This window comes from Macaca fascicularis, chromosome 4, assembly GCF_037993035.2.
Source record: "Macaca fascicularis isolate 582-1 chromosome 4, T2T-MFA8v1.1".
Classification (NCBI taxonomy): domain Eukaryota; kingdom Metazoa; phylum Chordata; class Mammalia; order Primates; family Cercopithecidae; genus Macaca; species Macaca fascicularis.
This window is the reverse complement of record NC_088378.1, coordinates 150980970-150996731: the sequence shown is the minus strand read 5'-3', so window position 1 is coordinate 150996731 and position 15762 is coordinate 150980970. Positions and strand designations below refer to the sequence as shown.

Sequence of the window (15762 nt, the reverse complement as noted above, 5' to 3'; positions counted from 1 at the left end):
GGGATTACAGGCATGAGCCAATGTGCCTGATGTCTTCCTGATTATAAAAAGGACTTTAGCATGCCTTAACTCTCCATTAAACAACCTCCTCATCTTGTTTTTGTTGCATGGAATTTTAATGACCCACCTACCTCCTTTTTTTTTTTGAAACAGGGTCTTGCTCTGTCACCTAGGCTAGAATGCACTGGCACAATCATGGCTCACTCAGCCTTGACCTCCTGAGCTCAGGTGATCCTCCCACCTCAGCCTCTCAAGTAGCTGGGACTACAGGTGCGTGCCTCCACACCCAGCTAATTTTTGTATTTTATGTAAAGACAGGGTCTTGCCATGTTGGCCGTGCTGGTCTCAAAATACTGGGCTCAAGCAGTCTGCCCACCTCAGCCTCTAAGTGCTGGAATTATAGGCATAAGCCACTGTACTCAGCCAACTTTCCCCTTTTTAACATAAAAAATTGGTTATTAATTTTTAAATCAATCAAATGACATCTGGTATTTTACTGATTTATTTGCTTCTTATTTCTTATATCCCTTAACTGTTCCTTGGCTTTACCTTTTAGTTTACTGAAATACATCCTTTAATATTTGCTTTTGTTTCCAGTTTACCATCATTTTTCTTATGTCTTTTTTTACTTTTTCCTGGAAGAAAAATTATAAAATGGTTATATAATATTTGATATGTATGAAGGTACACAAATACACACACATGAACATACACCTACAAACTATAGGTATGTTATGAACTATAATAGTAAGTGAATCACCATAGACATTTCCAATAGAGTTCACTCTACATGTATAAAAACCTCCTGCTTCCTTCCCAGAGGTAACCACTAGTCTGAATATAGTGTTTCTCATTCTTTTGCCTTCAAAAACATACATACTAGGTTTTCAAAAATGGGTTTCAATGGGTTTTTAAAATAACTGTAATAGGTTTAAGATTTGCTTATGTTTAACTTCATAAAAAGTACTGTCACCTTGTGACTTGCCCTTTATTCAAAATCATGTTTCTAAGACTTAGTGTTACCTGTAGCAGCAGTTTTTCTACTACAGCTATGGATAATATTACATCATTTGCATATACTACAACATATTTACTGATTCTCTCATAAGTAGACTTTTGGTGGTTTAGATTTTTCCTATCAGTAGCAGTGCCATTATGAACACTCTTGTTTGTGTATGCCAACTGATGTGCTTCAAGAGTTTCTCTAAGGCATGCACCCTGGAGTGAAACTGCTTGGTGTAAATTATACCCACAGGCCCATCAGGTATCAAACTCCAGGCACCATTGGCTCAAGCTCTGGATTCCAGCAACCTGTGGCTTAGCTCGTCCTGCCAGATGGCCTTTGTGGTCTGTTTCTGGTCCACGATGAGGTTTATAATTTTTGATTCTTGGGATTTCCCTTCTACCCTTTGCAATAGGTTTGGAACAGTAGGGTATGCCACTTGTGAACTCAAGGCATATTCATGATATGAAGTCACCATCATTTACTTCTTCAAATATTTAGTGGTCAGAACGGAGGCCGTTTCTGGAATTACAAGGTTGAATTCTTTATACGATGAAGTAGCTAGATTTTTTACAACTTGGTTTGTGTGTAAGGAAGCAGGTTCTTTTCCCTGAGTGTAATGCATATCAGCATTTTTCAGTGAGGGTGATTTTATTTCACCCAGGGGACATCTGTCAATGTCTAGAGACAGTTTTGGTTGTCATGAATGGGGTAGGTGAAGGTAAAACTAGCATCTAGTGGGTAGAGGCTATATATATAGCTAAACATTCTACAGAACAATGAATAGGGCAGCCCCCCACAACAAAGAATTATTGAGGCCTGTATATTCATAGTATTAGGGTAAAACCAAAACCAAAACCCTACAATGTATAGGACAGCATTGCACAAAAAAGAATTATTGAGTCCAATATTTCAGTAGCGCTAGGACACCCTGATCTATGTGAAGACAATCAGTCACTGATTCTGTTCTGAACGTATGATTCTTTTTTTTTTTTTGAGACGGAGTCTCGCTCTGTTGCCCAGGCTGGAGTGCAGTGGCTGGATCTCAGCTCACTGCAAGCTCCGCCTCTCGGGTTTACGCCATTCTCTTGCCTCAGCCTCCTGAGTAGCTGGGACTACAGGCGCCCGCCACCTCGCCTGGCTAGTTTTTTTTTGTATTTTTTAGTAGAGAGGGGGTTTCACCATGTTAGCCAGGATGGTCTCGATCTCCTGACCTCGTGATCTGCCCGTCTCGGCCTCCCAAAGTGCTGGGATTACAGGCTTGAGCCACCACACCCGGCTGAATGTATGATTCTAGTACTAAAATTTGGGCCAAGTGTGGTGGCTCACTTGTGTCATTCCAGCACTTTAGGAGGCCGAGGCAGGAGGATTACTTGAGCCTAGGAGTTTGAGACCGGCCTAGGCAACATGACAAAACTGTTTCTACAAAAGATAAAAGAAATTTGGCTGGGCACGGTGACTCACATCTGTAATCCCAGCACTTTGGGAGGCTGAGGTGGGCGGATCACGAAGTCAGGAGAACGAGACCATCCTGGCCAACATGGTGAAACCCCGTCTCTACTAAAAATACAAAACATTAGTGGGACGTGATGGCGGATGCCCATAATCCAGCTACTCGGGAGGCTGAGGTAGGAGAATTGCTTGAACCCAGGAGGCAGAGGTTGCAGTGAGCCGAGATCGCACCACTGCACTCCACCCTGGGTGACAGAGTGAGACTCCATCTCAAAGAAAAAAAAAAAAAAGATAAAAAAGATTAGCTGGGCATGGTGGCATGTTCCTGTACAGCTACTAGGGAGGCTGAGATGGGAGGATCGCTTGAGCCCTGGAAGTCAAGGCTGCAGTGAGCTGTTACCATGCCACTGCACTCCAGCCTAGGCAACAGAGTGAGACCCTGTCTCAAAATAAATTAATATTTAATGGAGTCACAACATTTTTTGCTTTTCCCCCCATGCCATGTGTTTGGAAGTGTGTGTTTGGAATGCACAGGTAATAGAGCTAGTGAATTACTTGCTTAATTTCGATCAAAGTATACAATTAGTGTGAAAGGAAAGATGAATTATCAAGAAATAACACAGACTATATGAAAAATAGTTGGGTTTAATTTCTATTTCTGTCTGTCAGTGGAATTCCGTAAACCCTAGTGGGCATTCTTCCTACCCTAGCATGACTCCTTTTCCCAGCCATCTCAAGCCTTGATCGGGAATGAGAAGGGAGGCATTCCTACATGCATCGGAACAGTGCAGTGGGGATTTGGTCTGTGCATTTCATAGAATTTTAGGGAAAAAAAACAAAGCACATCTACTACTTACTGGGCCCACCTCAGCAATAGCATTACCCATTAATGCAATAGCATTACCAGTAAATACGGATGATCAGGGCTGGGCGCGGTGGCTCACGCCTGTAATCTCAGCACTTTGGGAGGCCAAGGTGGGCGCATCACGAGGTCAGGAGATCGAGACCATCCTGGCTAACACAGTGAAACCCCGTCTCTACTAAAAATACAAAAAATTAGCTGGGCATGGTAGCAGGAGCCTGTAATCCCAGCTACTCGGGAAGCTGAGGCAGGAGAATGGCATGAACCCAGGAGGCGGAGCTTGCAGTGAGTCGAGATCGCGCCACTGTACTCCAGCCTGGGCGACAGAGCGAGACTCCATCTCAAAAAAAAAAAAAAGAAAAAGAAAAAAGATGATCAGGAATTCCCGCAGTCTGGTTTGCTTCCCTTCCTGTTCCAGGTCTTTCTTTGTCCGTGAACTGCTGAAACCTGCATGAGGGCTTCCACAAAGGGAGAGAAAGGGGGATGGAGAAGGAGGGAAAGGCAGATAACAGCCGAATGTAATCAGCATTTTATTACTGTCCTCAGGAAGTAGGAATAGGAAAAAAGAAGTAGGTTGGAGCAAGGAAAGTTAATTATGTGAGGTTATTTGACAGGAAATTACTAAATACAAACAAGACAGAAGAAACACATTTTAAAGCAGGGTAGGAAATCTCAAGTTACTCCACTGTGTGCATTCAAAACCCCCAAAGCAAATTCTGAAAATAGCAGTTTAAACAAAAGCTATCTTATCTGATAAAAGTATTTCAAACACAAAGGGAAATTTATATATTGGGCAGGCAATCTTAAAATAAACCGATTTTGTTGATAACACTGCAAATGTAATTGTGGGAAACCCCCTTCAGATGTCTGAATTTATCTCATAGATGTTTTGAATTTGGCATTTCAGTTCTATAAAGGTATGTGTATGTGTGTATTCCACCCTGGAAAATCATATATATGTGAAATAAAATGAAAAGTTTCTTACGTTTGTGTTTTTTTTTAGTATTACAAAATTTTGGGGGAGTTAGGTATTATTAATAGTTCCAGAAGAGTATTATATCAGCACAGCCAGAGAACCGAGGTGTTCTCTAAAATCTTTATTTACAGAGGTTATGTATTTTAAATCTTTTAATTGATGTAATTAATTAACATAATTTTTTAAATTGTTTTTCAGCCGTTGGCAAAATTTGTAGAATTTTTGTAAATTATCCAAACATATTTGGTGGTGGTGTATAGACTAAGTGATTAAGGAGTAGGACCTTTTCCTACCCTGAATGATTTCTGGTTCTTTAATGGCCTATGCTAAATAGTCAGTGTTGCAGACATAGAAAGGAGGGTCAGAAATGGCTGCTCAATAATCTGACCCTTTAAATTAAGGTTGTCATCCTAAGAAAAAAGACCCAAATAACAAAAAACACCAACAAAATACACACATATATGCATAAAGGCACACATACACCCCCACCCACCCACCCATATTTATATGTAGCTTTTTAAAGAAAAAAGGAAGAACCTTTATTTTCTAGATCTTGATAGTAGGATTTTCTAAGGATTTTTAAAAATAGTTGAGATATTGAAGAGTCATATCCTAGAAATTGGGTGGCTGTAAAATTGCACAGTCTGTGGATAAAGTTACACATTCCATGTTAGTTCAAAGAAAAAGCAATATTTTGAAAACATAAATGGAGCTCAAAGTCTGCATTCCTTTTAAAAGGCCAACACCTGTGGAAGGAATGCAGGTCATTTCCACTTGACCTTCAACTGTGGAGCTGGGTTAGGTACTTCAGATGTTATGGTGGTCAAGTAGGAACCTCTCTCTGCAGCAGTGTCTCCTGGGACAGCACCTGTCCTGTCTGTTGTCAGGAAGCCAACATATGGCGCCAGCTAGGAATAGTCAGAGAGTAGATCCTAACCCTTGCGCGGAGGAGCTTGCTTTGTATACCACGAAGTCTCACGGTGATGGATGAGTGGGTGTGGATAATGTGCAATAAGCCACAACCTCTCTAAGCAATCAGGCTTACATTTGGCAAGTCCTGGGAAAACCTGGGCAGACAGTATTAGTACACTCAGACTGAGTCCTCTGTGTGTAGTAGTTGAAGATAAAGACATCATTGATGTTCCAGACCGATTCTCATCGTGTGTAAAAAATTCCTTAGGACGGAATTACCGTAGTTGCCTTGAGTGGCACTTCCCCTCCTTTAGGCCACTCACATTAGTTCAGCAGTTTATTGTGGCGTCTGAAGAACCCAATGTACAATTCAACATCAAGAAGAAAATTACAAATAGCATAGTCTTTTTGAACAGTGAATGTATTCGTCCACACAATATTTGACAGGAAGGAGATCTGGTTCATTTTTGCTTTTTTCATTAATTCTTTGTTTATTCAGCAAATATTTCTTAATTCCTTGATATATTCCAGGAGGTGTGGTGGAGGCAGAAAATGCAATGTGAAGCCATAGCAGGCATGGTTGCTGCTTCTTAGAACTAATAGTTTACTGTCATATGGTCATGCCTCCCCTATGTCCTAGCTTTGTGATACTGGGCAAGTGACAAATCCGCTGTACCTCAATTTCTTTGGATGAATTAGAGTGTTTTTTCCCCCAGCTGGCCCATAAGATCCTGTTCAGTGCTAATCTTTTTCAGATATGTACTTTAGCTGTTAATTTTTTTTTTTTTTTGAGATGGAGTCTCGTTCTGTCGCCCAGGCTGGAGTGCAGTGGCGTGATCTTGGCTCACTGCAACCTCTGCCTCCGAGGTTCAAGCAGTTCTCCTGCCTCAGCCTCCCAAGTAGCTGGGACTACAGGTGTGCGGCACCATGCCCGGCTAAGTTTTGTATTTTTAGAAGAGACAGGGTTTCACCATGTTGGTCAGGATGGTCTCGATCTCCTGACCTTGTGATGCGCCCGCCTCGGCCTCCCAAAGTGCTGGGCTTACAGGCGTGAGCCACCGCGTCGCGCCAGTTGTTAAATATTTTTATCTCCATACCTCGCTTGGTGTTCTAGTGAGTGAGTGAATATGGTGGGACTGGGTAGATCAGCTAAGATGTTTATATGCAGGTTAGAATCATTGCTTTGATTTCTAACTGAACTAGTTACCTTACTTGAGTTCATACCACCTGGGTATCTCCAACCTGTTTGACTGGCTCACATACATATGCAGTTTCCTAAGACTCAAGCTCACTTTAAAGAGAAAACATGCATTTCCTTCTATTGATGCTGGACACTTTTCAAGCAGTTCTGAGGCATGGTCTTCAGACACAAAAGATCATTGTTGCATGTGCTCCTTTGCTGAGACTAGCCCATGGCAATTGAGTTGTTTTTAGCTCAACTTCAGTGCTAGCAGACAAAACTATGCTTAAGATAGGATTATTGAAACCTGGACCTTCCACAATTTAATAATATTGTTAATGTTGATGAATTCAACTCCTGCTTATATCATCTGTTTTTGTAAAGAAAGTTATGTTGGAACACAGCCAGGTCCAGCGTTTTCTGTACTGTCTGTGGCTGCTTTTGAGCTGTAAGCATGTGACTAAGCAGCTGAAGCAGAGACTGTATGGCTCACAAAACTGAAAATATTTGCCATCATGCCCTTAACAGAAACATTTGCTGACACCTCAATTATAGGATAAGCAAAGCCTTCAACTCTAGATTTTAAGGTGTGTGGGACCATAACATACACACATACATTTTTTTTTCCAGGAAACAGCTTATTTGCCTTTTTTTGCAAAATGCTCCTGAGAAATTAGTCTTGTTAATCTGTAACTTTTTTGATACCATGCTATTGAGATAGCAGCATTGGATACTAACTGTATACCTCACAGATATTACTCTTTTGAAGGAGTTTTAATTCCCATGGGCTGGATTCATGGGTGAACTGATCTGATGAGTACTCTAAGTTATTGCTAAGCCTTTTTTTTATTCTGTTAAATATGATCCTATGGAGCCTGAGGTCCTAGCTTTCTTTACGCTTCAGCTATGAGGAGAGATGTGACAACATTTCAGAGACATGTAAGCTCTTGGAGACATATAACCTTCCCCCACCTTTGTTTTGTGTTTATAGTGCACAGAGCTTTAGGGCTGCTGGGTTGTGCCTGCAGGAGTGCTGAACTCGAACTTAGAGAAAGCTGGGTTCAGTCAAGAAAGTCTAAGGTCAGAGGAAATGAAGATTAATGAGGCCAGGTTCCTGCCCTCTGGGGGCTTACATGCTATTGGGAGTGACTGATTCTTTTTCTAAAAGAGTGATAATTGCCCTGAATAAAACATGCACATGGAATATGAGAACATGGTGTGGTGGAGGAGAGTGGAGATGGGGCCGTTCACCCGGGGAGCCACAGCCAAGGCTTATGTGAGCTTATGTGCAATGTCATAGAACTACAAAAGCCGAGAACAAGTGAGTGTCGGGGTGGCAAGTGGGTCACATGAAACGTGGGGCATTTTCCCTTCAGCATTTTCTCAGGGGCTCAGAATTGGTTTGCACGGATGGGTCGATTTCATTTGAAAGGGTTTAAAGGTGAGGGATAGAGCCACTCAGTAAATGTTGACAACAACCAAATACATTAAGGGGGAGATAAAGAGGTTTTAGAACCAAGCAGGGCTACTTTTATGGGTTCAAGTGGACCTATGATGACCAGTCCTAGCACATAATAATTTCTAAATAAATATTGGTTGATTTAATACATAAGCTCTTTGGTATTTGAAATAAACTAATGAAAAATTGGCGTTTTTGACTTGAAGCTTCATGTTTGCAGCCAAATGACTGGAAATTCTGTTTATCCACATGTATCGACCATGTGCTAGATACTGGGCTAAGGTCAGGAGGAGTGGGGGTTAACAGAGCCCATTTCCTGCCCTTTGGGGTCTTACATGCTGTTGGGAATGACTGATACTTTCCTAAAAGGGTGATAAATGCCCCGAATAAAGCATGTACATGGAACACGAGCACATGGTGTGGAGGGACACTTATTTGGAGGAGGAGAGTAGGGACAGGGCCTTCAGAAAGGGCCCCTGGAGGAGACCGCCTTATCCTGCTCTTCCCTTTGGTGCTGTTGCCTGAATGTGTCCCTCCAAAAGTCATGTACTGGAACCTAATACCCAATGTGGTAGTATGGTATTAAGCGGTGGGGCCTTCGGGGGAAATGATAAGGTCACAAGAGTTTTGCCCTCATGCTCTTACAAAAGAGGTTGAAGGGAGCTGCCTTGTATCTTGTGAGAACGCAGCAAGGAGGCCCATCTGTGAAGTGGAGAGCCAGCCCTGACCTGACACTGAATCTGTTGGCTCCTTGATCTTAGACTTCCCACCTCAGGAAGTGTGATCAATCAATTTCTTGTTAATTTAATTTATTTTATTCACTTTATTGTATTTAGAGACAGGGTCTTTTTCTGTTACCCAGGCTGGAGTGCAGTGATCGTGGCTCACTGTGGCCTCGACTTCCTGGGGTAAAGTGATCCTCCCATCTCAGTCTCCTGAATAGCTGGGGCCACAGGCGCACGCCACCATGCCTGGCTGATGATTTAATTTTTTTGTAGAGATCGGGTCTCACTATGTTGCATGGGTAGGTCTTGAATTCCTGGGCCCAAAAAATGCTCTGCTTCGGCCTCCAAATTGCTGGGATTATAGGTGTGAGCCACCATGCCTGGCCAATTTCCATTATTTATATATTGTTCAGTCTAGTTATTTTGTGAAAGCAGCAGGAACAGGCTAAGACACTAGGGATGTCCTTTTCCTTAGAAAGGGGAGGTATATGGGAAGCCTGTGTTCAGGCCTCTGAGGATGGACCTTGGGACAGAAGCTCAGACAAGGGTTGCTAGGGAAGCCTTCGCCCACTGAAGTCTGACTAGTCTGACTTTACCTGCTTACAGTCTATCCCTAAGCTCAGTCCTTTTTGAAAGAGAAGAGTCCCCGACTGTGTAAGACAAGCAGCTTCCATTCTAAGAGCAAGACAGTGTAAGTTCTGTGGAATTGTGAAACAAACTCGAATGTAGCCCCATTGGCAGTGAACCAGACAGACCACTGAGGCTGGGGTGCAGCCCGCAACCCCTCCCTCCTCAGAACCTGGCCCAGCTTTCCATGATGGGTTCTGTTCCTTTCTTTCATAGAACCCTTTCCTTTTTCCCAAGAGATTTTATAATTAATAGAGATGAAGAAAGGCAGGAAATCTGTAATAGAGTACAAACTTCCACACAGGCCAGATTAAACACACACACACACGCACATACACACACAGCAGCCCACAAAGTAACCCAGTCTGGTGGGAAGAGATCAAAGGGCAGCCATATGACTGGGCTGGCAAAGGGCTCCTTTCCCAGGCAGTCCACATCCTGCCCCTTTGTAGATGAGACAAGTCGAAGGAGGAAGTGTGCAGTGCGGTGAGTGAGTGCAGTTCTCAGGGATACGGCCTTAGTTCAAGGGCTCCAGGAGTGTGCCTGTGAGCATGGGAATGATAAGCTCACATCTGCTTGTATTCATAAACAGCTCCAGGAGGTGCAGTTTTAAATTACCACCCCTACCACTGCTAAACCTCCTCTGTAATCCTATAAAGATGTCAGGTACAGATAGACCTTGGAGGGGCAGAGCCCTATCTGACAACCCTGTATCAAATAGCCAGAGAGCCTGAGGATTGGGTTGCAACAGGAATACCCTAATCTTGATTTCATTGTTTTTCCTCTCCCTAAAAGGGCGGGATTGGATTTGGAGGTGGGAGGAGAATCTGCAATGGAGTTGCTGACACCATGTAAGGAAAACCGTGGAGGCTGCTATTCCCATTTGGAGGGATCAGCAAAAAGGCCAGCAGACAAGCCTGCCACTGTTCTGTAATCCTTCTTGCTTCTGCCCGGCGAGTCCTTCCAAGGCAGGCAGGCAGGCAGGCAGCAGCAGCTGGGGCAGAGGGGCTGCTGTCCGGATGAAGGGGAGCTGAGTGCTGGCTTTGCTGTGCTCTGGAATTATTACCTGTAAGTGCAAGCAGCCAGGTGACTGCAGCTGTGATGGGGTGTGTGGAGACCCCACCCATGCCAGCTGTCAGCGCCCCAAACAGCCGGGACAGCGCACGGGATTTATGCTTCCTCTCCGGCCTTTCAATGCTTCTGTAGATATACTTAGCAATTACAATGCTGGTTTGGGAATTTCCCTAGGATGGGCCAGGACTTGTTTCCAAAATAACACCTTTCAAAGCATGCAGAGACTTTTAGAAATTAGATAATTGTGTGATATTTATAAAGCGAATTACGTTGTGCTAACAAAGTCTAGGCAGATGGTTCTGATGCTGAAGTAAATAACACCTTATGATTCATTAAGGTTGGGGGAAAAAAGGCTTTTTAAAAAGTTGCTACTTTACAGCTGAGTCTTTGCAAGGAATTTGGACAACTCACCAAGTAGGCAATACATTTTCAAGGTAAAATGTTTATGTCTGGGTGTGCGTGGCTTGGTTAAGTTGTCCTGTTTCACTCATAACACTTAGTGAGCATTTAAAATATGTTCATCCCTGGATGCAGAGAGACACAAAGATGATACTTTATTGCTCTTGTCCTCCATGGATTCTCAGTCTAGTGAGGGAGACAGATGTATAAACAGATAATTGCAATACAGTGAGCTAAGTGCTAACAGAAGAATAGAAGAAATGCCACAATGGTGGGAGGGATATCAATTTACAGGGCGAATGGAGAAGAGAGAACAGCCTCGCAGAGGAAGTTACATTTGAGCAGTATGTGAAGGAAGAGGAAGGATTTTGAAAGGAGAGAAGGATGTTGCCTCTTTGTGGCTCCTCATTCACCAGCATCTTCATACCCCAGGGCCTTTGCACATTCGTATTCACCTTTGGTTCCTCTTTTTCACCAGCTGCTTCTTACCTAGGGCCCTCTGCGTGGAAAACTTCTTCCATCTCTCTTACCTGGTTCAATCCTTTAGGAGCTAGACCCCTTGTTAACTCTTTCAGGGAGGTGTGACTTCTCTAAGTCAACTCTATTATAAATGTTCACTCATCAAGTATCTCACCTTTAGAGCAGTTATCCCAGCTGCACTTTTACATTATTTGCATGACTATTTGAATGACATCTGTTTTTCCCACTAGGCAGAGCCTGCCTCGTTGTGTTCAACTGTGTTTCTTGACTAAATAAACGTTCATTGAATGAATTAGATGAAGGGCGTTCCAGGTGTGAAAACACATGGTATGTTCAGAGTACAGCAAGTATTATGTTGGATTTTGGGCTGTGTGAATTAGGGGAGGCAGAAGATTAAGCCATTTAAGGAACTTTGATGATCTAAACTTCTGTTTATATACTAGCTCGGCTAATATTTTTAAGTATTAAGAGGCATTTCAAAGATCTGCCTCTTGGTTATCGTATTATCAGTATCAAATGGTTTAAGTCAAAGATGAAGTGTTAAAAATATTTTTTAAAGTTTTTTTTGGCATACGCTCAAATATATATACTTTTAAAATGTGATTCAAGTATAACATACATATAGAAAAACACAGAGCACATAATTGTATGGCTGGATGGATTATCACAAAGCAAACATATGTGTAACTCTCATGCAAGTCAAGGAACTGGGATATTTCCTAGAGCCTGAATTGTAAAATTCAGCATGTGTACTGCATCAGAAATGGAAGCGAATGAGCTAGAAGATTCTCTGCCAGACTCTAAGAAAGTTTAAGCTTTGGCTGGGTGTGGTGGCTCATGCCTGTAATTCCAGCACCTTGGGAGGCCGAGGTGGGTGGATCAACTGAGGTCAGGAGTTTGAGACCAGCCTGACCAACATGGAGAACCTGCACCACTACTATAAATACAAAATTAGCCGGGCGTGGTGGTACATGCCTGTGATCCCAGCTACTTGGGAGGCTGAGGCAGGAGAATCACTTGAACCCAGGAGGTGGAGGTTGCAGTGAGCCGAGGTCGTGCCATTGCACTCCAGCCTGGGAGACAAGAGTGAAACTCCGTCTCAAAAAAATTAAAAAACAAAAACCAAAAAACCAAAAAACCAGCAACAACAACAAAAAACAAAGAAAGTTTAAGCTTTCTGAGGAATAGAGGAGAGGGATTCTCATATAAGGTAGCCCCCAGTTGCTTCTAGACTCACTCATGAGCTTGAGAACGTGGTGTGAGAGAAATGTAACCCTCACTAGCCCCTCATCCATCCCCAGGCATGGCTGGAGCCTGAAGGGTGGAGGGTGTGCTGTGTTACAGAGGGACATGAGGGGGAATTTTTTCAGAGGAACATTGAATCCTTTCTCTGTCCTCACCAGGAACACTGCCTCATTGGTGTGGAGCCTGGGGGCTGAGATCTTGTCATCCCAGTATTGTGCAGGGGACATTGATGACTTAACTAGCTTCTAGAGCAACTTCGGGGTTGCGTATAAGACAATGGGGCTGAGTATAAGAATGTAAGACTTGGGACTGAATGCCTGCTCTGTCACCTATTAGCTGGGTGTCCTTTAGTCACTCTTAGTTAATTTCTCTGTGTCTCACTTTCCTTGTTCATTACATGGGGATAATAATTTACCTCATGTGGTTGTTAGGAGTTAATGCATTCATGGGTGTAAAGTACTTACAACATGATCTAGCATAGAGTAAGCACTCAGTAAAAAAGAAATGCTCTCTAGTTGAAAAAAGCTTGTTTTTGCCTTATAAGAATGTGGTCATCCCTAATGGGCTACCAGAGTAATGAGACTTTTTGGTATAATAAAATAATTTCCTACTGAAATGGATTGTGGGACTTTGCTTGTAAATGACTCCACCTGAATGTATCTGCCATATAGTATTTACAAGTTGGGGATTTCATGCTATTAATAGAACAAACCATAATGTTTTTCCTTATTTAAAATCCAGTTTCTCCATTTTCTCGTAGAATGTGAGCAGGATAGGTAGAAAAAAACCACCAGATTTCTCTCAATATACTCTTTTAAAATACTTATCGGATCCAGATTACAGTGGCTCATGCTGTAATCTCAGTTCTTTGGGAGGCGAACGCAGGAGGATCACTTGAGGCCAGGAGTTCCAGACCACATGAGCCATATAGTGAGAGTCCCATCTCTACAAAAAATTAAAAAATTAGTCAGTCATCGTGGCGCATGTCTGTAGCCCTAGCTACTTAGGAGGCTAAAACAGGAGGATCACTTGAGCCCGGGAGTTTGAGGCCGCAGAAAGCTTATTGTACTACTGCGTTCAGTCTGGGCTACAAACACCCTGTTTGTAAACAAACAAATAGACAAAAAACAACAAAAACCTTATTGCGCAGTTTTAATTGAAGCACTGAAATTTGAGTTAATTATTTAACAATAGATCTTGACTTGCTACTCTTTGGTTGTTGGTGGCATTATTTTGCTAGCTGTTAAACTCCATAAATATTTTATATACAATTACAACTTGATCACATTGCCCTATAATGTCAAGGCTTCTATGATTTTCTGACTTTAGGCACCATGAAGCCTCTTCCCATGGTGATGACCAAGACCGGGGATATGTATGTATGTATGAAGGATTGATGGTTTACAGTTCTAAGTCCCCACTCTGTGATAGGTGGTGCACAGAACATCTCAGTACCTGTGCTGTCTGTACTCCATTCTTGGCAATGTTTTTTTTTTTCCCCCTGTCCCCCAGGCTGGAAAGCAGTAGTGTGATCAGCTCACTGCAGCCTTGAACTCGTGGGCTCAAGGAATCCTCCTGCCTCAGCCTCCCAAGTAGCTGGGACTACAAGTATGTGCCACTATACCCAGCTAATTAAGTTTTTTTTTTTTAAAGAAATAGAGCCTGTGTCATTTTGCCCAGGCTGGTCTTGAACTCCTAGGCTCAAGTGATCTTCCTGACTTAGCTTCCCAAAGCACTGGGATTATAGGTGTGAGCCACTGCACTTGCCCAAGCTCACTTTTTAAACAAGATAGGAGAGTCAATATTGTAACTTTGATAGAGGACAAAGGGTGTATAAAAGGAACAACTGCCTTTGTAAATGATGCCAAGAACAGGATATGATTTTATAGACCAGGACTTTGTATATAAAAGTGACAGAGTCATGGATATGGATGGGATGCATCTCAGGAAAAAACAGGAAGCATGCATGTTGGAAGGGAATGTCACTTTAATCCTCAAGGTTATAAACCCACATTTGTGTGTATTTAGTGGGGAAGGGAGGCCGTGAGGAAACTGCAGTAGTGGGAAGGTAACAAGAATGATCTCTGGACAGCCACCCTAGGACATGCCCAAAACTGCTAGAAGAACTGTCAAGGTGAAAGAGATGAGGACTTAGGACTCAGATTTTTTTTTTTTTTTTTTTTTTGAAGCAGTTTTATTCTCGTTGCCTAGGCTGGAGTGCAGTGGTGCAATCTAGGCTCAACTGCAACCTCTGCCTCCTGCGTTCAAGTGATTCTCCTGACTCAGCCTCCCAAGTAGCTGGGATTACAGGCATGTGCCACCACACCCAGTTAATTTTGTATTTTTAGTAGAGATGGAGTTTCACAATGTTGGTCAGGCTGGTCTCGAACTCCTGACCTCAGGTGATCCACCTGCCTTGGCCTCCCACAGTGCTGGGATTACAGGCGTGAGCCACCGCCCCTGGCCTGTGACTCAGATATTTAAGGCATATGCAGCGCTTGGCTTTTAGAAAGGGAATTTGAAATTACTATAGTAGAGGTAAATTTAATTGCTTAGAAAGCACCGATACCGAGGTACTCCTTCTTGGATATGGTAATGAAAGAACCTATAGAAGGGTACGCACATGTATGTATATATGTATGTACAAATGTATGTAAGTACCTATCTTTCTACCATATCAGATACCATGTACAGAGATTTCAATTTATTATTTAGGTCTATTCTGAAAACAATCCTGATAATTTAATATTATTAGCCCCACTTCAGAGATAAGGAAACTGAGACCAGGAAAGCTAAGTATCTTGGCAACATGCTTAACACCATATAGACATCTAACACTGGTAATGTGGATTAGACCTAAGGCTGTGTAAATTTCAACCCCAGATTCTGTCTATTCTACTACGGCGACTCTCTTTCATTTGTGAAGGAGGAATGCACCTACATTAAAAAAACAACAACATAAACCTGAAAGGAGAAGCACTGAGAACAGCATTTGGGGAGGAATAAAAGGGCAAGAGAAAGAAGTGATATTATAGTAGTTGTGTCCCAGAAAGCCAAGTCAGATGGAGTGGTTTTTGTCTGATTTTTTTTTTAAAGCTTGAATTACAAACTTAACATAGTAAAACGAGACTAAGGAGGCGAGACCTGCAATGTCCAGACCATTGCAATGAATCTCTTTTCTTGCTAAAAACAGCATGTAGTAAAACCTGGACTTGCTATTCAAACAGTTTTATCTCCAGAAGTTTAAGTAGATAACCAAGAAAGTAGAGCACAAACTAATTTTAACAAAGAAAATTTAGAACTGGTTGGGAAGTGGCAGAAACCTGGGCCAAAGTAGCATTATTTCACAAATCAGAATGAAAGGAAAG

General features: G+C 42.4%; 1 protein-coding gene across 40 annotated transcripts in view; it reads left to right on the top strand.

The window, feature by feature from the left end:
* LOC107129614 (uncharacterized) overlaps positions 1–15762 on the top strand; it is a 487674-nt gene that overhangs the window by 284614 nt on the left and 187298 nt on the right. Inside the window, exon 1 of one of the 40 annotated variants that reach the window (XR_012434203.1) lies at positions 10075–10264. The exons of the other annotated variants lie outside the window; for them this stretch is intronic. The gene's annotated coding sequence lies outside the window, so the exon portion shown is untranslated. Of the gene's footprint in view, positions 1–10074; positions 10265–15762 lie in introns of those variants that run through there. 40 annotated transcript variants of the gene reach the window in all.